Genomic DNA, 24,211 nt, shown 5'->3' with positions numbered 1-24,211 from the left:
CTACCCTCTAGGGTTTCCAAGGAGAGGCTGGTGAATTCAAATTGCTGACCTTTTGGTTGGCAGCCAAGCTCTTAGCCGCTGAGCCACCAAGGCTCCTAGAATGCTATATCACCTTCTAAATGACTGATAGATCACACAAGTAATAATAATCCATAATTTATGATTCAGGAATATCATTAGTGGCCGCATGATACCAAAACTGTTCAATAAAAGAGTGAAGCATTCTATTAATCATCTGCAGCCCAGATTTTAGTCTGATTCCCCTTAATTTATGGGCTTGGGAGCCTTCTCAAATTTAATTCACTATTCCCTTCTGGTGCTTATTAATTGCTCTGACAATCATCTAGATTCTTGTGTTGACCACAAGGTCCAGGCTTACCATGTAAACCATGAGCAATATGAGGTAAGAGTAAGGCCTAGATACTCTCCTTCCAGGGTCTCTAACTGAGGCAGGAAATTAAAATCAGGCCCAGCCAGCAGTCAGGATACTGTGCAAGAGGGGCATGATTATGTAGTGGAAACAGCCTTGGACTCTGAGCCCAAATGTTTGCTTTCCAGCCCCAGCATTACCTCTTAACAATGGTGGAACCTCAGGCAGAGTCGCTTGCCATCCTTTATCTTTGGGTTCTTCATCCCTACCAAGTCCTACCTTGCCTCCCTCTCTGCATAGTGAATATTAAACAAGATTATGTAGTAATAATGGTTAAAATATTCTGGACACTTACCGCAAGTTAAGCACTTTACTTTTCCTCACAACTCTAAGAGATTGATCCTATTATTTACCCCATTTTATAGACGAGGCAACTGAAGACCTGAAGGGTGAAATAATGTGTCCCAAGCCAAGTCTCCCTGGACCCAGAGTCCAGAGAACTGCTCTGCTGCCCTGAACAAAGCCTATTATCTGTATGACTTTGTCATTATTGCCATAAGAGGCCCCAATCCAGGCAGCCCAGGGTGTGATCTATGCAGATTAGGAGCTGGGGAGGAGGGAATATCACAAGCCCAGCCACTTCTACCTTCCTCTCCATCACCCAGGAAACGGCCTCTCCTTTGCTGTTACCATGGAATCCATCTCAACTCTCTTCTCTTCCTCTCACCTTCACCATGGAGACAGCCAGCTGGAAAGAAGATCCTTGAGTGGGAGAAGGTACATACACAGGAAGAGGTGAGAACGTGCAGCTAGACACTCCTTTGTTGCCTGAGGGGCAGCAGCCATCCAGTGGGAACTGCAGCCTGGAAATTCCCACTCCATTAAGGGATGTAGAGGCATTCCTGGAGTTGCACAGAAGTACATTGTCAAAGCCAGATGTCCCTGGGGATGTGTAGGTTAGAAGAATTGTTTTCTGAATTTATTTCTAGAGGCTGCCTTTCCTTTACTCAGTCATTGTCCATACCAAAGGAAATTCCCAAATTTTTATGTCTCATAGATGCTGAAAGTCTTCCAGGCCAGGTCTTCTCTTTGTCTAATTTTGCTTCCAATTTACTGTGGGTAATTTTGTGGGAACTCTCCCTGGGCTACTGTCAAATGAATTGCATGGGCTATGCCAGAAACTCTCAGGCTGACAGATTTTTAGACTAATACAAGTTCTTTAAAAACAAAAAAACATGAAGTCCTCAAAAGGACAAATATTGCATAATCCCACTTATACGAAATATCTAGAATAGGCAAATGCATAGAGACCAGAGTTTATTAGTGGTTACTAGGGGAGAGTGGGAGGGGGAAATGAGGGGAGATGCTTGTGTAAGCGGCACTGAGTTTCTGTTAACCAAAAAAAATCAAACCCATTGCCATCAAGTCAATTCCCACTCATAGCAACCCTATAGGACAGAGTAGAATTACCCCATAGGGTTTCCAGGGAGCAGCTGGTGGATTCAAACTGCTGACCTTTTGGTTGGCCTCTGAGCTCTTAACCACTTAGTTTCGTTAGGGGTGATAAAAAAACTTGGAAACAGTGATGGTTGCACAATATGACACGTGTAATTTTTTTAGTAATTTATTTATTTTGTGGTGGTTGTTGAGAATGTGCACAGCAGAACATACACCAATTCAGCAGTTTCTACATGTACAATTCAGTGACATTGATTACATTTTTTGAGTTGTGCAACGATTCTCACCCTCCTTTTCTGAGTCGTTCCTCTCCCACTAATATAAACTCACTGTCCCCTAAGTTTCCTATCTGCTCTTTCGAGTTGGTGTTGTCAGTTTGATCCTGTATAGACAGATCTTAAAAGAGCACAATGCTCAAGGCAGACGTGCTTCACTAGTTAAGTGAAACTGCTATGTGGTTTTGAGAAGACTTGGGGGAAGGGGTCAAATGTAATTAATGGCACTGAATTTACAGGTAAAAATGGTTGAAATGGCAGATGCTTCGTTATGTATGTTTTACCAAAATAAACAAATGAATAAAACAAAAAAACCATGAGATCCCACCAAAGGGTTGCTAGACTCTTATTTTGTGAGATAAGAACATAAACATTTAAAAACAATGTTCAAAAAATAAATAAATAAAATAAAAACAATATTTAATCTCCAGAGGCAGTATGATGCTGTGATTAAGGAGGGCAAGCAATGATCCTGCTGTGCAGCTTACATTCTGACTCTGCAGCATGCTATTTGTGTGACATCTGTCAACTTAACCTAAGTCTTCGTTCTTCATAAGTAAACTTGGGTTAGTAATAGTATCTATCTCTTAAGGTTCTTGAGGTGATTAAATGAGATAAATTCTGCAAACGTTTTAGCACAACGCCCAGCACACTCAATACATGCTAACAAACAACATTATTATTACTATCACCACCATTTCATAAAAGAAGGATATTTTAACAACAAATAAAAAGTTAATAAAAGGGAGGACACATCTCAGCAGAGAGGATAGTCTTTAAATTGGATACGTTTAGATTTTTGAAACATCACTATATTGTCCTCACTGATCCTCTATTTCACCAGGAGGAACCTGAGAATCACTGGATTCTGTGATATTTAGGTTCTTTCTGCTCTAATAGTCATTGCTTTTGTGATTCCTAACAGTCTCGATTATTACAAGTCCTGAGTGTCCTTGGACCCATGGCCAAAGGAAGTGACAAATCAGATACCCCTCAAGGCCAGTGCTCCTGCCCAGTACACCCTGACCGTGAGGCCCTGGCTGTCCACAGCAAACACCTCTTTGTGCAGGGCTGGACTAGCACAGAAGTAAAACCCCTCACTACTCTCCTCCCTGTCCCTGTTTGAGACCTGAGCGTGAAGCCACATCAGCAGTTAAGTGAGACCGAGGATCCTGGCCCAGAACCCAGAGGCTCTCACTGCCCCTGTTGTGCCCTCCTGCAAAAGCCAGTTGTTTGGGTCCCTTGGTTCCTGGTCTCTATGCTTCCACTGCCACCCGTATCCCATCTTCCAGCCTTTGGCTGCTGCAGAGCCAACCGTTAGAGAATCCTCTAAGCACAGGCTTATTTGGAGAGGCTTGTCTTAGGCTGGGTTCTCTAGAGAAGCAAAACCAGTGAAGCATATATATATATATATATATAGAGAGAGAGAGAGAGAGAGAGATTTATCCCAAGAAAATGACTCGTGGTTGTAGAAGCTGGCAAGACCCAAGTCCATGGGTCATGCATCAGGCTGGAGGCTTCTCCTGACTCACGTAGCTGCAGGGGCTGACAAACCCAAGATGGGTAAGTCAGATGGCAGGCCGCTTGCTCACAGGCTGCAGAGGCTGATGAATCCAAGATTGGCAGGTAAGATGACAGGCTGCTGGCTCACAGGTTGCAGAGGCCAATGAATCCAAGATTGGTAGGCAATATGGCAGGCTGTTGGCTCAAGTCCCAAGAACTGGAGGTCAGGTGTTGATGAGCCAGAGACAGGTTCCAGAGCAAGTGAGCAAGTTTTGCAAGAACATCCATATATGTATTGGATGCAGGCCACACCCCCGAGGAAACTCCCCTTACGATTGATTGGCCAGTCACATCAGATCACATCATGGAGGTCGACCACATTATTACATAATTGCCAAACTACATCGTTACCTAATGCCAAACCACTGAGAATTATGGCCCAGCCAAGTGGACACACAACCTTAACCATCACAAGGCTTCTTCTATTTAGTCTCTCTCTGGCTTTCTCTATTGGGATTTGTGTGGTAGAAGCAGCAGCACTGAGAGCCAAGAAGCCTGCAGATATCAGAGTCTAGGGGAAAAAGCGTGCAGAGTCAGAATGAATGAGCATCTTTATCTCTCTGGGCCTTCACTTTTCTTTTCGTAAAACACGGGCAATCTTTTTTTCTTTTTAATTTTTATTGGGGTGAAATATATATAACAAAACATTTGCCATTTCAACCATTTTTCTGTGTACAATTCCATGACATTATTTACAGTCAACATGTTGTGCAACCAACACCATTATCCATTTGCAAATGTTTTCATCACCCTTAACAGAATCCTGTACCCCTTAAGCAATATCCCCACTTCCCCCTTCCACTGGCCCCAAACAGGGGTAATCTTATCCAGCTTGATGTGGTGAAATAATACTTTGACTAATAACAGTATTAACTCAGGAGTGGATCCAGGTCCCGTGGAACCTAAAGTTTATTTCATTTTACTTGGATCTACAATCATAGCTCATGGAAGCAGCAGTCAAGAAATCAAACGATGCATTGCATTGGGCAAATCTGCTGCAAAAGACCTCTTTAAAGTGTTAAAGAGCAAAGATGTCACTTTGAAGACTAAGGTGCACCTGACCTAAGCCATAATATTTTCAGTTGCCTCATATGCATGTGAAAGCTGGACAATGAATAAGGAAGACCAAAAAAAAATCGATGTCTTTGAATTATGGTGTTGGTGAAGAATATTGACTATATCACAGACTGCCAGAAGGACGAACAAATCTGTTTTGGAAGAAGTTCGGCCAGCATGCTCCTTAGAAGTGAGGACGGCGAGATTTCATCTCATATAGTTTGGACATACTATCATGATGTCCCTGGAGAAGGACATCATGCTTGGTTAAGTATAGGGCCAGCAAAAAAGAGCAAGACCCTCAATGAGATGGCTTGACACAGTGGCTGCAACAATGGGCTCAAATGTAGCAACAATTGTGAGGATGGTGCAGGATCGGGCAGTGTTTCGTTCTGTTGTACGTGGGGTCACTATGAATCAACACAACACCTAACAACACAACCACAAAGTTCAATCAATTTGGAGGTCTTTTTTAAAAAGAAGTAAGTTTACAAAGTTAGATATTGAAGTGAATATTTACTTAGGAGAAAAGACGTCACAACTAATTACAATTTAAAAAAAACAACAAATACTGCTAACATCACAAAATCCAGGAAAATAATATATGTAATTAATTAAATATCTTACATGCTTCTATAGAGCCCTCATGGTGTAGTGGTTAAGAGCTCAGCTGCTAACCAAAAGGTTGACAGTTTGAATCCACCAGCTGTTCCTTGGAAACCCTATGGGGGTAGTTCTACTCTGTCTATAGGGTCGCTATGAAGTTGGAATCAACTGGATGGCAATGGGTTTGGGTTTTGGTTTTATATGCCTCTATAATATTTTTTCCTACTTTTTTGGGGCTGTGTACACTTTAATAATCTCTTCATATGACAATGATTTTGTAATAGCATTTTCTGTAGAGAGAATATAAAGATAATTCAGTCTTTCCCTCATCCCGAACCATATTTTATTGGCCTTCTTTCTCAGACCACTCCCAGCATCAGGGGTGTCAGTTCAGGTCCTCTGGTAAGCAGATGCTGAGTCAGAGTTAGGAGTGCTAGAGGTTTGTGGAGATGCGGGATAACTCCTATTAAGTCATAGGCAGAGGAAGTGGGAATGCACAGGAAAAGCCTTCATACCGCAGTGCAAGTCTGTGAAAGGAAATAGGGCAGGAGCAGAATAGGCAGGTAGAGATTTAGACTGAAAAGCAAACCTGACAAAGTCTTGTCCAACCAACAGGGAGCAATAGTGCAAAGATTGCCCATTGGAAGAATCCCACATTGGGCAGAAATGGCCAGCCTCTAGGATCCCTGCCATGCTTATTTGTTAGCTGGAGGCAGTCTATGAAGAGCATGGCCTTGGCTCAAACACTCTTGTAGATCTTGAAGACATTATGGCTGGAAGCTGTCAGCTAACTGCACTCTTTTCAGTTGACTGGAAGCCTCTCCTTGATGGGAGATCTGAGAGGCAGACTTCCATGGTTGCCACACCTGGAGTGTGGTCCAAAAGGAGCGAGTACAAGCTCTGGGTGGACATGACCCTTTGACCCTGTAGACTCCTTGCCCTCAGGGTAAGAGTGCACCAGAGGAGGGCAAAAGTGAAACCCTCTAAAGTGTAGGGTGTATGCCACTCTTGCCCTGGTCTAAGCGTGCTACTTACTGTGTAGACCCAGCTCAACTTCCCCTTGGCCAAATCCCAAAAAATGTCCATGGCCACTCAAACACCACCCAACATGAATAGAAATGGGATGGAAAGAAAGTCCAAGTGGAAGGAGACAGTGGTCTTAACTGACTGTGGTTAAAATATCTTACTTTTTGCATATTTTATAAAAACATATGAATCTAACGCTTAAGCCCCTCCCAAGGCCTTGGAAGGAACCCCTGCAAGTGAGGAGCCCTGAAATTTCAGCTTCATGAGCTTCATGGTAAGTCCATCTCTGCATTAACTATTATCATTTTCTTTCTGAGTAATTTCTATAACCTTCAGGTCCTTCTTTTTTAGCAGCTAAGACATTCTGAACTTACTACCCCCAGGGAAGGGATTCCATGGGAGAAGGCAGTTCTTGCCAGGATGACAACTCTTGGTTTTTGAGTTTCTAATAATCCTATGGCAGAGATCCAAAAAAAAAAAAAAAATTAAAAACAGTACAAATTTATTCTCTTACAATTCTGGAGGTCAGAAGCCTGATGTGGGTCTCACTGGGCTAAAATTATGGTGTCGGCCTGGCTGCATTTTTTTCTGGAGGCTTTAGGGAAGAATCTGTTTTCTTGCCTTTTGCAGCTTCTAGCAGCTGCCTGCATTCCTTGGCATGTAGCTCCCTTCCATCTTCAAAGGCAGCAGTGGCCGGTCGAGTCTTTCTTATATCACATCCACTCTGCCACTGACTCTTCTGCCTCCTGCTTCCACTTTTACAAATCCTTGTGATTATATTGGGCTAATTCAGATAATCCTGGGTAATCTCCCAATAAAAAAAAATTTTTTTTAAGAGGAAAGACTTTTGGGTTGCAGAAATCTTAGGCTTTTGAGCTTCAAGGTCCTACTTCTTGAAAGTATGAGGAGATAAATTTTATGTATGAACAGTAGAGTTGGAAACAGAAACATACATGGTTACTCAGAGCCAGTTTTCTGACACCCTGGACTATTGCATAAGGATTCTACAGGCTGGAGTTGGTGGAGGGGGTGGGGAGCGGCAGAGGAGAGGAGAGAAGAAAGGCAAGCAAGAGGATTAGATAGATACTGCCTCTAGGAGAATGGGGCATAACAGAAACTCCAGATCCATTTGGGGATTTGGTTCCAAAGAGGAGTTGAGCCTTGCTTCCAGAGTGGAGCCCTGAAGTGGCAAGTCTCTTAGGATTTCTCCAGACCCAGTCCTCATAAGAGAGGTAGAACAGAGAAGCCTGCATGCAGGCAGAACTGAGACAGCCCCTAGTGGCTCCTCAGTACCACCACGTTATGGGCAGCAGCCAAATGCTTCCCAAGTTCCCTAGAGTACTGAAGCAGAATAGGACCTAAAGAGATCTTATAGTTGGGACAAGTATTCATGAATTTGATCCAATAACAAGAGACCAGATGAGGATGAGGATGTCTTGAGAGATGCCGATGTGGACGTGAGGACAGAAGTAACTGTTGACTTGGCACTCTGGAAGTCACTTGGATGTCCAGGAAGCCCTTGAAAAAGGTTTTTTTGGGGGGTGGTTAAGTGGTACTGGGACCCAGATTTGGCTGAAGAAACCATCAATTGACTGAAATCAAGTTTCTGCCACCTATCAGAATGGAGGCTTCATGTAGAAATTAAATTAAATTATAGAAAAATAAAGTTTTATTTCTTGCACCCAAGAGTTGGCAATCCGAGATTACATGACACCAGCATATAATATACTATGTACAATTTCTGCTACATAATAAGTGTACAACAGATCACCATAGCTAGGTATTTTCCATTTCCCTTCAGCTCTGCTCTGTACTCTTCTCCATTTGCTCTCAGCTGTGGGAAGCTGACCTTATGGACTACATAAACTGGACCTATTTGCCCGCTGGCTTCCAGCTGGGTTTGGTCAATGGGAGGCACCAACAGGAAATGGGATGGGTGAGAGGAAAGAGATATGGGCTATATATTCCTTTGGCTTGCCCATGGCTCTATTTCTCACAGCTCCTGTCTGGTGGCCTTCTCCTATAGACACAGCTCTCACTGGGGTTCCAGTAACTGCTTCCTCTCTTGGCTGTTTCAAGCCTATGGGTGGCAGTGGTTATTGCTATTGCTATCTCTGGGATGCTTCCCTATCCCTTCTTGATTTCCCTTAACCCTGTGCACACATTTATAAATAGGCCCTTCATTATACTGCCATGAATTACCTCTTGGACAGTACCATCTGTTTCCTGCTGGGACCCTGACTGGTAGAGCTGTCATTAGCACTTTGAGTTTGAGAATCATGTCTGATTTTCTGTGTGATCCTGTGGAGCCAGTAATCCTTTCTGAGCCTCACTTCGTCTGTTAAATGATAATATAATAACCCAATCTTTCGTACTTCAGAGGGATATTGTGAGAATTATGTAAGTCAATATAGGTGAAAATACTCTAAAAGCTGCAATATACTGTAAGAAACGTACTATTAAAAATAGTAATAAGGCTGTTCCTGCTCTTAGATCTCTGATTCCTCTCTCTTTGCTCCAGCACAGGAACAATGATTCAGTCACTGGTCTTTAGCAAAGCCATTGTCCTTTGCTGCAAAATCCTGTGTGGCTGAAAGGCAGAACTTGATACAGCACACAATTCTCAGTGCTGCTGCCACCACATTTTGACAAATGACTACAGTGGGTCCAAGGCTGTGCTACAGCCCCCAGGAGCAAACCCAGTTCTGTCCTTGTAGCCTCTGGGCTGTTCGCTGCCCACAGAGCCCTGCTGAGAATGGAGCTGATGAAATCCATGGGCACCAGGGTCCCTCTCATCTGAGCAGTAGATGGGTGAGGCCTGGCTCAGTGAGAGCTGGCTTGGACTCAGGTTGCTCCAAGTTCCTGGCAGAAGGAACATTGCTAGTGGAATATGCATGGCCAGGTGGGCTGGGACTGCCCTAGAGCTGAGAGAGAGGACAGCAGCTCTGTTGGGGAAGGTTTTTGTGTTCTGTGCCCATTTCAAAGCAGAAGAAAGTCCCATGAGGGCTTCTCCTGCTCTGCCTTCAAGCCTCTCGATCCATTAGGTATTTCTATTGTCCCTTCTCATGAGCCCATCCCCACCTCCAGCCAGGCCTGATAAGAAAGGGGCACCATGATTAACAAGGCTAATCAGTGGCCTCCATGTGATCGAGGTATCTCTGCCCCAGTTGTTTAAAAGCAGGCATCAATATCCCTGGAGTTACAGAAACAACTATTGTGAATCAGTTTAAGGCTTTGTTCTTTTGCATTAAACAGAAAACTGTCTACAGTATATTATTTGAACAGGTTTGTTTTTTCATTTTTAATTTTTCCACTCTGAAGAAGGTAGGCAGCTTTGGACTGTTACAGCTACTCAAGAAGGTATAGCTTTTGCTCTCATAGTGTTAAGATGGTGGTGGCTCACTTCCACGTATCCATTCCATCTGCATTTGAGACAGGACAAAAAGGGAAGGGCTAAATGAAGATCCAGTCAGGTCTGTCATCTTTCAAAAGCTAACCCAAAAGCCTCATCTTGGATATCACTACCACATCTGGGTTACATGGGCTTCTGTGGTCTAGCCTGGGAATCTAAGCCCTCATTGATAACATGGTACCCATGGGAAAGTCTATTCTCATTTCAAGCTTTGAGATACAGTAGACCTTCTGGACATGGGCCAACCATGGGAAATGCCTGTATCAACTATAATCAGATGTGTCAAGTCTGGCAGTAGGGCTGGGTAAAGTCTAGAAAGGTGGAGCGAAATGGAGATGAGAGAAACATAAATGGAACAACAGTGTGACAACCTTGAGGAAAGTTCCAGAACTGCAGCATACATGGTCATATTCTCTGGTAATTATCAGACACATCCAAAGTGAAGACTTGCCAGAGCTCCATCTCTCCTGAGAAACTCCTCACTGAGCTTCCCTTTTCTGTCTGGTTCTATTTAAAGGAAAACAATGTCCACGTCCCACTCCTTGAAACTTCTTCTCAGGGTCCCGGCCATTGGTTCAAGTCATGGGAGAACAAGACCAAGGCCTTTCGAAGGCTTCCAAATTTAAACCAATCCCACAGACATGAGACAGAATTGCCTATAGAGAATTGTATTCCAGCCAAGCATCAGGGTATATATTTATCTGTGTTTGAGATTTTCATCTCTTACCAAAAAAAAAAAAAAAAAAAAAAAAAAGCCACACATTTGGGCCAAAAGACAAAGTGGAAAAAAATGTACTGCTGAACAAATATTCAGCATCGTTGTTCAGAATATATGAAATGATGAACTGTGTTTAAAAAAATAAAAATGCCTGTGGCAAATTGTCGGCAGGCTATATTTGGGGGTCCAAGAGCAGGGGCCCTGCCAACAAAATTCACAGAGCCTTAGTGTTTTTCTGTCTCTATTTATAACTATCTACACATTCACCCACAAAAAATGCAGTGGACATTCAACTTCGTTTTTAAATGACTAAAATATTCTAAAAAGGATCAGGTTACAGCACGTGAGAGCCTTTAATGTCTCCTGCGATTAGCCTTACTAACTGGAGAAGGGATTAATTGATGCCGGAAAACAACATAACAGGACCTTTTGGGAATTTGAAAGTATGAAAACAACTTTTTAAAATTTAGTTCACTGCAACAAAACTTTATTGAGCACTAATCCTGTGAAAGGCTCTCTTGGGACCTAAATATGGACAAGATATAACCCCTAGTCCTTCGGAGCTTGCAGTTTTCTGGGGGGAGATACAGAGACCGGGATAAAATACGTGAAAAGGAAGATCTGTGCCTCAGCAGAACTGTTGACAAAACGTATTCGGCACACAAACGAGGGTGTGAATGCAATGGGCATTTGATGTTGTCTCTCAGCGTCCGTTCCTCCTTCCCCTTTTTCAATAACCCCTGTTTCTCTTTGGGGGAGCCGTGAGGTTCCAAGGAACTAGATTCTACCTCCTAGCTTCAGATGCTGAACACATGACCTGACTAGGCCACTCAGGACATTCCATCCCCTTGGGCATAGTGATTGGTTCAGGGGTGAGCGTGCACTCTAAGATGCACCAATCTGAGTGAACACCAAGACTTTTCTGGGAATGCTGAGACAAAGACAAATGCCTTTGTGTTGGATGTAAAAGAAGCATGCAGTTCCAGGAGCGGCTGAAAGCTGTTCTGTAACCATGGGGTGAGTCAGCCTTAGGATGAGGCTGACATTGCAGAAGGTGAACAAAGAGACAGAAATAAACAAACACCCTGAACCATCAGAACATTCCTTACCTAATACTATTCCTATTCTTGATTTTTTAGTCACAGGAGCCAATTAATTCCCCTCATTGTTTGTCAGTTTGAGTTGGGTTTTTCGAACTTCCGACAAAAAGCATCCTAAACTGATACAGGATGGATTACGGTGTACTTCCTGGAGGAGGTAGCATATAACCTAAAACCTGAAGATGGATAGGATGTGGACCGGTGCAAATGGGAGAGTACAAGGCACATTCCTGGTGGCTGAATAGTTGCAAGAGTCTGAATGTAAAATGAGCCTATTCCACCCCAGCTGACACTGGAAAGATTGAGCTGGAGCAGATCATGGCCAGCCTTGAAGGCCACACTTAGGAATTTGGTCTTAATCTTGCAGGCAGTGTTTATATGGGTATGACTGGAGATTGGTCCCATGTACCAGGCATTCATTAACATTTGCTGTTCAGAGGACTGTGAGTCAATCTTTATAGCAAATGTAAAACAAAGCCAGAATGTTCAGGTGAAAAAGCAGAGACTGACTGTCTTAGTTTCCTGTGGCTGTTTTAGCAAATTACCACAAGCTGAGTGGCTTAAAATAGAAGTTTATTCTCTCACAGTTCTGGAGGCTAGAAGTCCGAATTCAGCAAGACCGTACTACCTCTTAAGGCTCTAGGGGAAGATCCTTCCTCGGCTTGAGGCAACATAACTCCAGTCTCTGCCCTTTCTTCATGTGGCTTTCTCCTCTCTGTGTCTTCTCTTTGTCTTATAAAGACACTGATCATTTGATTTAGGGTCCACCCTAAATGCAGTATGATTTCATCTCAAGATCCTTAACTAATCACATTTGTATCAACCCTATCTCCAAATAAGGTCACATTCTGAGGTTCCGGGTGGACGCGAATTTTGGGGGGGACACTATTCAACCCACTACACTGACTAATACCCAAAGTCAGCTTATGCTCCATAATTTATGTCCATTAAACCATGGGGTCCTCCTACTGAAGGCTATGCTAAGGACTTAGGTGGGCATTGCTGAACCCTCAATCCTCCTTCCTTCCTTTTTAATTAGAATAATCATTGGGAATTATGTAAGAAGTACTGTGTTAAAAGCTTCCTCTTCTAGCTTAGGCACTCCTCTCCTGGGCTTCTGACATTGCAAGATTCTTCAAGTGAGGATAATAACAAGAGAGGAGGGACAGGAGAAGAGAGACATTATAGCCCCATTTACAGACACAGCTCAAAAAAGTGAAGTGACTTCCTCAGGTGGACTGTGACAGGGCTGGGACGGAAGGACACTCTTTCTAACTTCAACACTTGTGTTCTTAGCTTCTCTTTTACTACTTTCTTGGCACCAAAAAGTCAATTCCGACTCACAGCTACCCAAAGGACGGAGTAGAACTGCCCCATAGGTTTTCCAAGGAGTGGCTGGTGGATTCGAACTGCCGACCTTTTGGTTAGCAACCGAGTTCTTAACCGCTGTGCCTTTTCTAGGCACAGAAGGACAAAAATAAAAGTTAGGAAAGCTTAATGAACTGCCTTGACTCCTGACTACCCAGATGGCCGGAGTAAGGGAGAAAAAGAGAAATTTGCTGTGTAATATGTCTGAAGCCCTGAGTTCCACCTCTGAATTTACAATTTTTATTGTCAAGTACCTTGAAGTTCACAGTGTTGGGAAGGAATAAACCACAAGGAGATCAATCTGATTCTTTCAGGACATTTTGTTTCTGGGCTGAGCAGTGGCCTGACAGTGCTGGGGGGCAATGGAAAAGACAAGCATTTAGGGGGAAATCATCTAATTAATAAATGTAAAAAAAGTAGTGACTCCGTTTTTGACAGGGATCCAGGAGAGGGACTTTGAATTGAGTTGCTGTAGATTGTCCAATAGAGTGTTCTCTGAAACCAACCTGCCAATGTGGTTTTATGGGCCAAAAGGTCAAGCCAGTTTGGGAGGTGATTTATGAGGATTTTGGAAACAAATCAGACAATATTCGCCTTGCTTTGTGCAAAATCCTGACGCCCTTGTGCCTGGCGTTTTGCATGCATTTTTGGTCTTAAGTTTGTTGTTGTTGTGTGCCTTCGAGTCGATTCCAAAACCCTGTGGGGCAGTTCCATCCTGTCATCTCGAGTTGCTCTGAGTCAGAACTGACTCAATGGCACACAGCAACAATCTCGGGCAAACTACTGTCACTCCTCACTTCATTCACTGATGGGGGTTAAGATCTCCACAGAAGTGAATTTTCTAGGTGATTGAAGATTAATCAGTTGAGAACTAAAGCATTTGAATTTTGACCATGCTGGGGGAGGGGCATCTTTGTGCCTTCTGAAACAGACTAGGAGATGGAATAATGGTGCAGGTTCACATCACCGAGGTAGGAACATCATTTGTCATACTGGACTGTACACAGTGATGCTGCCTCTGGCCAGACAGCACAGGGGACAGAGTCAGGACTTTGGAGTCGGGAAAACTCAGCTTTGAACTGCAGTTGTGCTATCTTCCAGCTGTGTGACCTTGTAGAAGTGACCTAAATTCTCAACTTTGGTCTCCTTGTATACAAAATGGAGATAGTCATTCTTACCTCCTAGGATGTTGTGGGGATTAAATGAGAGCATGTAAGTAAATAATATACATAATTCATATAAAGGTTTTAGTAGCACACCCGACAAATAGAATCCGCTCAATATCATTGTTATTATCAACAACACAAAAAAAATTAGGTATTATTATTGCCCGTACACTAATTACTCCAAGACTGTTGTTTTCATTATAAGGGCACTGAGTTCATTGAGTTTTACGTTTTTTACATTTTTTTGAGAGGAGGATTGTTTGGTTACTTCGTTGCCATCAGACCTCTTCCTGTTGAGGGGACACTGAGGTGTCTCATTCATTCATTTAACATCCATTTGTGACTAAATATGAGGTAGTAAATAAATGCCAGAAAAGAGTTCCAGATACAGTGTTTTGAGAACTGAGAGGAGAGGGGGACGAATACATGATAAATGAATGAGTGTGTCATGAGTGAATGAACTAACTGCAAGGTCGAAAGGACAAGGGGAGAATGCCAGAGTACATTCCATAAGCCTGATTGACTTTTCCCAAAGTGCACATACGCCATCATATGGCTTGTTTTTAGCATAAGCAAAAGATCTGGAAGAATCTCAGAGGTCCTCCAGGCCATGCCGTTTAAGACGCAGTTATGGAAACTTTGACACCTCAAACTCAACAGGTCCAAAATACTAAACTTATCACATTCACAGCCAAAGCAGTCTATTTCATATACTGACACTACATCCAAGAACTCTGTAGAAAGTCTTGGAGACATTAAGAATCTACAATTGCCTCCCACACCCAGTTAGCCCAAAGAGATGCTCCCCTACAATAATTCCTCTACCGTTCCCATTTGTGTACCTTCCCTCTGTTCAGGGTTCCTTTTATCTTCTACTTAGAACTTTGCTAATGCTTTTTAGTAAATGTGGTGCCACAGATGCCTTTATGGACGCAGAGTTCAAGAATATGGGACTCCACAAGGGAGAATGAAGAAAACAAGATACAAGGGAAAGATTAGTCCAAAGGACTAATGGACCACAGCTACCACGGCCTCCACCAGACTGAGTCCAGTACAAGTAGATGGTGCCCGGCTACCACCGACTGCTCTGACAGGGATCACTACAGAGGGTCCCGGACAGAGCTGGAGAAAAATGTAGAACAAAATTCTAACTCCCAAAAAAAGACCAGACTTACTGGCCTGACAGAGACTGGAGAAATCCCAAGAGTATGGCCCCCAGACACCCTTTTAGCTCCGTAATGAAGTCACTCCCAAGGTTCACCATTCAGCCAAAGATAGACAGGCCCATAAAACAAAACGAGACAAATGGGGCACAACAGTCCAGGGACAAGGACTAGAAGGAAGGAGGGAACAGGAAAGCTGGTAATAGGGATCCCAAGGTCAACAAGAGAGAGTGTTGACACGTAGTGTGGGTGTTAACCAACGTCATAAAACAATAGGTGTACTAACTGTTTAATGGGAAACTATTAGTTTGTAAACCTTCATCTAAAGTACAATTTAAAAAATTAAAAATAAATAAAAAATTAAATAAAAAAAAAAGAGGAAGATGGGACTCCAAAGCTAAGGAGGAGAATGAGGTCTGGAAAGGTTGTTAGATTTGGCAGTAGGAGGTCACTGGTAGCCTCTGAGACTGAAGATAACATTTTTTGTTGTAATCCACTGTTATGGACTGAATCGTGTCCTCCTTCCAAAAAAAATATGTGTTGAAATCCTAACCCCTGTACCTGTAAATAGGACCATGTTTAGAAACAGAAGTGTTCTTTTGTTATGTTAATTGGGGCATACCAGAGCAGTGTGGGTCCTAAACCTAACCACCTCTGAGTTATAAAAGGAGAATAGACACAGAGACACATAAAGAAGGAAGACAGACTCCAAGGAACATAAAAGGATCTCTGGCAAACACCAGAAACTAACAGAGAGGCTCACAGAAGGAACTGACACAGCTGAGACCCGGATTTGGACTTTTAGCCTCAAAAACTGTGAAAATATATTTCTGTTCTTTAAAGCCACCCACTTGAAATATTCTGTTATGGCAGCACTAGATAACTAAGACATCCACATTGGTGGTTTTAGTCCAAAATGTAATTCTAATCGGCATTGTACTGAAATAGCCATGTACACAATGATAGATGCCTTTAGCATGAGTGTCAGATATGAAAGGATCTAGTGATCCTCTCTGTCTTGCTCTTTATTTTGTAGATGTGGAAATGGGGCCCAAAGAACTAAGCAATTTGCCCACGTGACAGAGCAGAGCCTAGAATTTAAGTGTCCGCAAGTCCCTAATGTTTTCCTTCGACCTGGCTTTCACATTAGAATCATCTGGAGAACTTTTTTTTATTTTTAATTTTTGGTGAAGATATACAAAGAGAAATATATATCAATTCAACAATTTCTGCATGTACCATCAGTGACATTGGTTACATTTTTCAAGCTGTGCAACCATTCTTGACATCATTTTCCAAATTATTTCACCATAATGAACACAAACTCACTGCCCCTTAGGCGTCTCATCCAACCTTTTGAGTTACTGTTGTCAATCTGATCTCATATAAATAATTCTTTAAAAGAACACAATGCTCAAGGTAGACATTCTTTTCTAATTAAGCTAAACTATTGTTTGATTTAAAAATGCTTGAGGGGATAGTTTTGGCTTAAGGTTTAAAGATTTCCTCACAGCATTAATTTCTGGGATTCAATCAGCCTCAATGGCTCCAGAAACTCGGGGTTCCATGACAATTTGAAGTTCTGTTTCACATTTTCTCTTCTTTTTATAAGGATTCTGCTATAGAATCTTTGATCAAATTGGTTAGTAATGGTAACCAGGCATCATCCAGTTCTGGTCTCACAGCAAATGGCAGTTGTTCGTGGAGGCAATTAAATACGTATTCCAGTATCACCTGGCGAGCTTGTCAAAAAAATACTGATGTCTGGCCTTTTCCCCAGAGATTCTGATTTAACCTGCCTGGGATAGAGCTCAAACATAATTCTTTTTCTTTTTTTGAAAGCCAGGGTTGAGAACCACCGAACTTGACCTGGAGTCATCCTAATCCTAGCTGAGTCACTTACCTTTGCTCTGATTCAGCCCCTGAATGCGAAGTAAAGATAATCATGACTACTTTATTTCAATTCGCTTTAAAGTAGCTCGTGTGCTGTGAATTAGAGAAGATTAGAACCAATATGATATTAGAGTTAAGTTGGTCCAGTGACTTAAAAAATCGTAGCTCTGGGTTCCTTTCTGGAAATGAATTCTTAAGAGGTGCACCAATTCTTAAACAGTCAAGATCAGAGCTTATTGGGTTGCTATGGGCATGGGGGCACTTGGCTGGGCAGTGGCCGGAGAGCACCCATTCACAGTGATGGGTGGGGCATTGTTTCAGCAGCACTCTTCAGCATCAGCATCTGAGTTTCCCTGCTCACCTGTCAGGGGGAAGCAGTGGAGCCTCAGGGAGGAGGTGAACCTGTGAAAGTAACTATGAGGGGCCTGAAAAATACATTTCTTCCATTCTAAGATGTTGTCATTGTTAGCTACCATCGAATTGGCTCCCGACTCCTGGTGACCCCTTGCACAACTGAACAAAACACTACCTAGGCCAGTACCATCCTATGACCGGTTGTGGATCAGACTGTTGTGATCCATTGGCTGATTTTTGGAAGTAGATTGCCGGGCCTTTCCTTCTAGTCTGTCCTAGTCTGGAGGCTCCACTGAAACCTGTTCAGCGTCATAGCAATGTGCAAGCCTCCACTGACAGACAGGTAGTGGTTGCACATGAGGAGCATTGGCCAGGAATCGAACCTGGGTCTCCCACATGAAAGGCAAGAATTGTATCACAGAACCACCAGTGCCTCTTTTAAGATGCTGTTATTATTGTTGTGTGCCATTGAATCTATTCTGACTCACAGTGACCCTATATGACAGAGCAGAACTGCCCTATAGGGTTTCCTACACTGAAATCTTTACTGGAACAGATCACCAGATCTTTTCTCCTGAGGAGCAACTGGTGAGTTCGAACTGACAACCTTTCGGTTAGCAGATGAGCGCTTAACCATTGCACCACCAGGGCTCCTTTCTAAGATGTTGTTGTTGTTAGGTGCTGTCAGGTTGGTTCCAACTCATAGCGACCCTACATACAATGGAATGAAACACCATCCGGTCCTGCGCCACCCTCACAATCATTGTTATCCATGAGCCCATTATTGCAGCCACTGTGTCAATCCATCTTGTTGAGGGTCTTCCTCTTTTTCGCTCATTCTCTACTTCACCAAGCATGATATGCTTCACCAGAGACTTGTCCCTCCTGATAACATGTCCAAAGTATGTGAGATGAAGTTTCGCCATCCTCGCTTTAAGGAACATTCTGGCTGTACTTCTTCCAAGACAGATTTGTTTGTTCATCTGGCAGTCCAGCGTGTATCAGTATTCTTCACCAACACCATAATTTAAAGGTATCAATTCTTCTTCAGTCTTCCTTATTCATTGTCCAGCTTTTGTATGCTTATGAGGCAGTTGAAAATACCATGACTTGGGTCATTAACAAATAATAGCATACATTTATCTGTACAGTTAATTACATCACTTTATTTAGTGTACAGTTAAAACTTTTATTTAAGCATTCTTTATATCCAGACTCTAAAGATTCTTTGAATTAACTTCTGCCATTGGAAGGGACACACAGCATCAGTGGCGTCACTAAGGTTGGTGTCACCCAGTGTGGTAACTCATGGTGTCACCCCCCCACGCTAATTACCATAATATTGTAGCTAAAATACCAGAAAATTTGATAAAATCAGCAACTATAAAAATACCGGCAGCAACAAAAACAACAGCAAGTGCTTGTAGAGCCTGCAGATGAAACCATGGGATTCAAAGCATAATTGTAATTGGGTAATAATGACAGCTCTGACATGAGCACATTAGAAGGTTCAAAAAGTAAATTAGCATAGAGTTTTAGCCTTGCAGGTGTATTGATACATGTAAGCTGGGCTTATGAAAAGTATTTTTGTTGTTTAACTACAGGGATATTTTTATAAAAAACAATAAACTTCTGTGAAACACTGCACAAGAATTATATAGACAGTCATTTTGGTGTCACCCCCTCTGACAGCGTCACCTGGTGTGATCCGCACCCCCGCGCCCCCTAGTGACACCGATGCACAGCATCAAGGTGACATGCATCTTTCATAGCATAATTTGTGATCTTGACCTCTTGAGCACTTTCAGAATTAACCGGCATATTGGGGTAAGTTATCTGCATTTTCTATTTGATTAAACTGCTAGTTTCTTTTTTTTTTTCCTCAATTGAATTTCCTACCACTGAAATCAAATCAATTTTTTTAAAAATCACTCAGGAGCTTTTGATAGATGGTTGTACTGGAGCCCGAGGAAAATCATTTGTTAGGCAAGAACGGACTATGCTAATCTTGCCTGGTGGCGTAGTGGTTAAGAGCTATGGCTGCTAAGCAAAAGGTTGGCAATTCAAATCCACCAGGCACTCCTTGGAAACCGAATGGGGCAGCTCTACTCTGTCCTATAGGGTCGCTGTGAGTCGGAATCAACTCAATGGCAATGGGTTTGGTTTTGGTTTTTGGTTTAATCTTGCCTAATTTAGAAAAATTTAAGATATATTCTGAGAAATTTGGGAGTTTCTATTGCATTTTATTGCATCAGCAGTCTTTGGCATATAAACAGCTTTCAGTTTCAATGCTGCAGTACAGTGTAACATTACAAAGACATGTTAAATGACAATTAGGGTTCCAAATTTAAGTTAAATTCAGCAACGTGTGCTGGTGTCAAAAAAAAAAAAAACCCAAACCCATTGCTGTCGAGTTGATTCCAACTCATGGTAATACCATGTGTTACAAAGTAGAATTGCTCCATAGGGTTTTCTTGGCTGTAATTTTTATGAAAGCAGATTGCCAGGCCTTTCTTCCATGGCACCACTGTGTGGGTTCCTTTAGGTTAGTAGCTGAGTGCAAACCAATAATTGGAGGACTGGATAGATTCTGTCAAGGACTAACTCTGCACATGCGCAGGCGAGGACCATTGACAACTAAGTAACAACCAACACCTGGGCCTGGAGGTACTCAGAGGGTTTTGTTTTTAACTGTTGAGGTTAATTATAAGATGCATCCTTTCAGGGCTGTTAATTATGTAAGAAAATATTATGTAAATATAGAACTTGGGGAAGGGAGTCAAGGGAGGCAGCCTGAATTTCCTGCTTTTGGGGGACAGAGGAGGGCTCAGAGTCGTTATAATTTAGATATGCCCTCATTTTGTGATCACGGGTTGGTGAGATGTGCGGGCATATCAAATACCCTTCCACATATGTTGTGGTGGTGATGAGGCACGAGCAATCTTTAAAAACGCATTTTTCCAGAGGCGAGGAGTGTGCTGTCGCAGAAAGGGGTGAGCGGTTGGGGTCTCATAACAAAGTACGTAAAAAAAGAAAAAAATTCTGTATGGGAGACTAACTTGAAATGTAAACTTCATTTAATTACAACAATAAAAAAAAATAAAAATAAATGCATTTTTCTTTGGGCTGTGTTTTTGGTTTTAAAACCTTGAGAGGGAAGTCCAGGAATTCACAAAATTTAAGAGGAAATGATGAAATCACACTGTGAAGCCTTGCCTTAGGAGGACTATGCAATCCCATCACTTTTTTGCAAAACTCTCCTCCTACGCTTTCAGGCGGGGGAGGGATAGCACCGTTTTCCAGCCCTAATACTGAACGCCAGGCCAAGAGGAGCTGCCCACCTTTTCTTCCTGACTGTGATGATCCTTGTTAGGGTGGGGAAGGAGTGAGGAATGTTACTTACTCTCCTTTTCAAGGATTACCTTGAATATTGACATCTGAGAGTGAGCAGAGCCATTATAACCTACACAAATGACTAGCTTAATGCAAATGAGGTTGTCCTTGTGAAATGTGAAGCAAGATTTGAGAATTACTCGTGACCTGTCAATAGTGTCAGAAATAAACTCTGAATAGAATGATTTCCCTCTTGTTTAGTAATTTTAGACTGCTCAACAGAAAGGTCACATTGTTCTGCTCTTGGATGCATGGAGCAGAGTCCTGGGTTTCTCTCAAGAAACCCATGAGGGTTGCTATCTGATGATGAGAACTTTTTTGTGCTTTTCAGCCAGAAGTTTCCATATAATGTTTTCTGGGCATTCTTAACCATTAATAGGAGCCACGCCTTGATCATGTGTGAGGCAAGGTGGTAAGGGATACCCAAATCTGTACCTGAAGAGGAAGTGGTCCCAGAGTTCAGATAATACCCTGGTTTGTTCAGGCTGCATAAACCCAATTTAACCACTTGAGATTCTGAGTCTTAAGACATCTTTCAATTTCTTAGACCCTGGCATGAGTAATAGGATATCTTGGATGTTTATAAACTTCAATGACTTTTTAAATTCATTCTACTTGAAAGAATAGCTATATTTCTGGACCCCAGGCTTTCCAAAATGGACATGTGCCATCAGCTCCCCCTGCAGGTCTGATTCCTCTTTGCTAGGGAATTCCTGGAAGTCTACTGTGAAAGTGGATTCTGGGGAGACTCTTACATCATCTCTCTGATGGACCACTCTAATGGCTTGGAATTGACCACCTTTCTCCTGGGAGCTGCATGTCCTGGAAAGGCACCTAGGTCTGAGTCTACCAGTACATAAATATGCCACAGGAAAACAAAAAGCCAACCAGAAATTACAGTGCCTGCTTAGTGCTTTCCCTGCACTCAATGTGTTTTAAAATATTCTATCATCTAGCTCCTTTATCAGCTCTGTGGTTCTTCGGCAAATTCATCATCCATTAAATTACCCCTATATGAACCATGTGCTGAGAAACGGTCATGGTGTGTTAAGTCTAAAAGTTGTTTCTCAAAAAGTTTTGGATTGCCCCAAATTTTCTGTTAGTTTTCTGATTCATTCATTTATTTAATAAATATTTATGAGTGCCAGCTATGTGAAAGATATTGTTCTAGGCACCCTGGATAAAGCAGGGACCAAGACCAACTAAGACCTTATCCAGTGGGGAAGATACACACTAAACAAGTATATAAATAGATGTATATTTTTATAGAGTGGACAAGGTAGGTTCAAACAGAAATCTGGATAAAGTGAGACCACAACCCATACCAAGATGTGGGTGAAAAGCATTTTAGGAGAGGAAACAGCAAGTGCAAATACCCGGAGGCAGAAACAAGCTTGGTGTGGTCCAAGAACTGCAAGAGGCCAGTGTGGCTGGAATAGAGAGAGTTAAGGAGACTGTAATAAAGATGGGGCCCAGAAGTAGGCAGGGCCCATGATGTAGATCTTATAAAATGTGGTAAGGAGTTTGGATTTTATTATGAGATGGGCAGTCACTGGAGGGCTTTGGGTAGGGGAGAAACGTGATCTGATTTATGAAAAGACTCAAGGAAGGCAAGTATGGAGCCAGCTAGGTGGCCCGAGTGAGAGGTAATGGTAGCCTGGTGGTATTCATCGAGGATGTAAAAGTAGACAAATTCTGGATCTATTTTCAGGGTAGAGCCATAGGATTTGCTGGTAAGTTGGGTGTGGAGAGTGAGAGGAAAACATAAATCAAGTATGACTCCTACGTTTTCAGCCTGGGCAGCTGGGCAATTAACTGAGATCAGGTAGACTGGGGGAGGAAGTTCGGGTGGTGGGTGGGTAGAATCAAGAGTTCTGCTTGGACAAGTTAAGTTTAAGAAACTTATTAGTCATCCAACTGGAGATGTTAAGCAGGCAGCTGGATCTGAGATCCTGGAACACGTGCTTGATGCAGGAATAACTAGGTGGACTATTTATGGAACGTGTTGTGACACCTGGTTGGGAGCCTGCTCCTCTCCTGGGTCTTGGTTTTGTCGTTTGTGAAATGATGGGGTTGGCCAGACTCTAAGGGTCATTTCAGCTATGCAGATATAAAATAGAACATGAGCATTTAAATTCACTGAGCAACAGGAGTGGGCTAGGCTTGCTGCAGTTTGGACCTAAAATCAAAAAGAGATATAAGACGCAGAGAAGACTGGAAGCTTGCCTTAGGAATCTGAATTGGAAATGAGTCATTGCAAAGCAACCAAAGCTACTGCTTGTTTTGAAAGTGGGGGTGTCGGGGGAGGAAACACTGAAGCAGCAGAAGAGAAACTAGCTCAGAGCAAAGCAGCATAAAACTCTGTGTAAACAGGATTTGGGAGGAAGGGCGGTGAAGTGGTGCTACCTTCACAGCCCAGCTCCTCTTAACACCGTAACAGACAAATACAGACACCTGTGTCCACTAGGGCGGTCCTGGTGGTGCAGTGGTTAAGAGCTCGGCTGCTAACCAAAAGGGCAGCAGTTCCCATCCACCAGCCAGCTGCTCCTTGGAAACCCTATGGAGCAGTTCTACTCTGTCCTATAGGTCGCTATGAGCCAGAATTGACTTTTGTGTGTGTGTGTGTCTACTCAGATCCTTGCAACTTAAGGAAGAAAATGTCCAGAGAGGGCCTTTTGTTTTTTGCTTTTCTGCTTCTGTCCTAAATTGCCTAGATAAATTACCTATTTATTTTATTTCCTTTCTTATTTTTCAGGCTCCCACTCCCACAAATAATTGTTCTGAAGCAGTCCTTAGTGGAAAGATATAACAACTGTATTTGGTCCTACAGCTTTACAAAGTCCTTTCTCAGCTCCTAACACCTCATTTGATCAGCATAACAACTATGGGAATTACGAATACATTACATACTCTTGTTTTAGAGATGAAGAAACTGAAGCTCAGGGACGTTAAATAACTTGTTCAAGATCACACAGAAAATACAAGGCTGAACCTAGTTTTGAACCCAGGCTTTATTTCCTGTATTTATGTTCTCTTCCATTTTTCTATTTGACCTTCCAAACTGAGAGGCTTGCTAAAGATTACTTGGCCAAATTTCTGGACACTGCTATAGCACAAATGATTATTTAGTGAATTCATTTTAGATTGGAATTCAATTAAAAATGATTTTGGTTTAGTTTCTCGTGTTGCTTTATGTATTTATTTATTTTATTGTACTTCAGGTGAAGGCTTACAGAACAAATAGTTTCTCATGAAACAGTAGTACACATATTGTTTTATGACCTTGGTTA

This window comes from Trichechus manatus, unplaced genomic scaffold, assembly GCF_000243295.1.
Source record: "Trichechus manatus latirostris isolate Lorelei unplaced genomic scaffold, TriManLat1.0 scaffold00023, whole genome shotgun sequence".
Lineage (NCBI taxonomy): Eukaryota > Metazoa > Chordata > Mammalia > Sirenia > Trichechidae > Trichechus > Trichechus manatus.
This window is presented reverse-complemented; position numbering follows the sequence as displayed.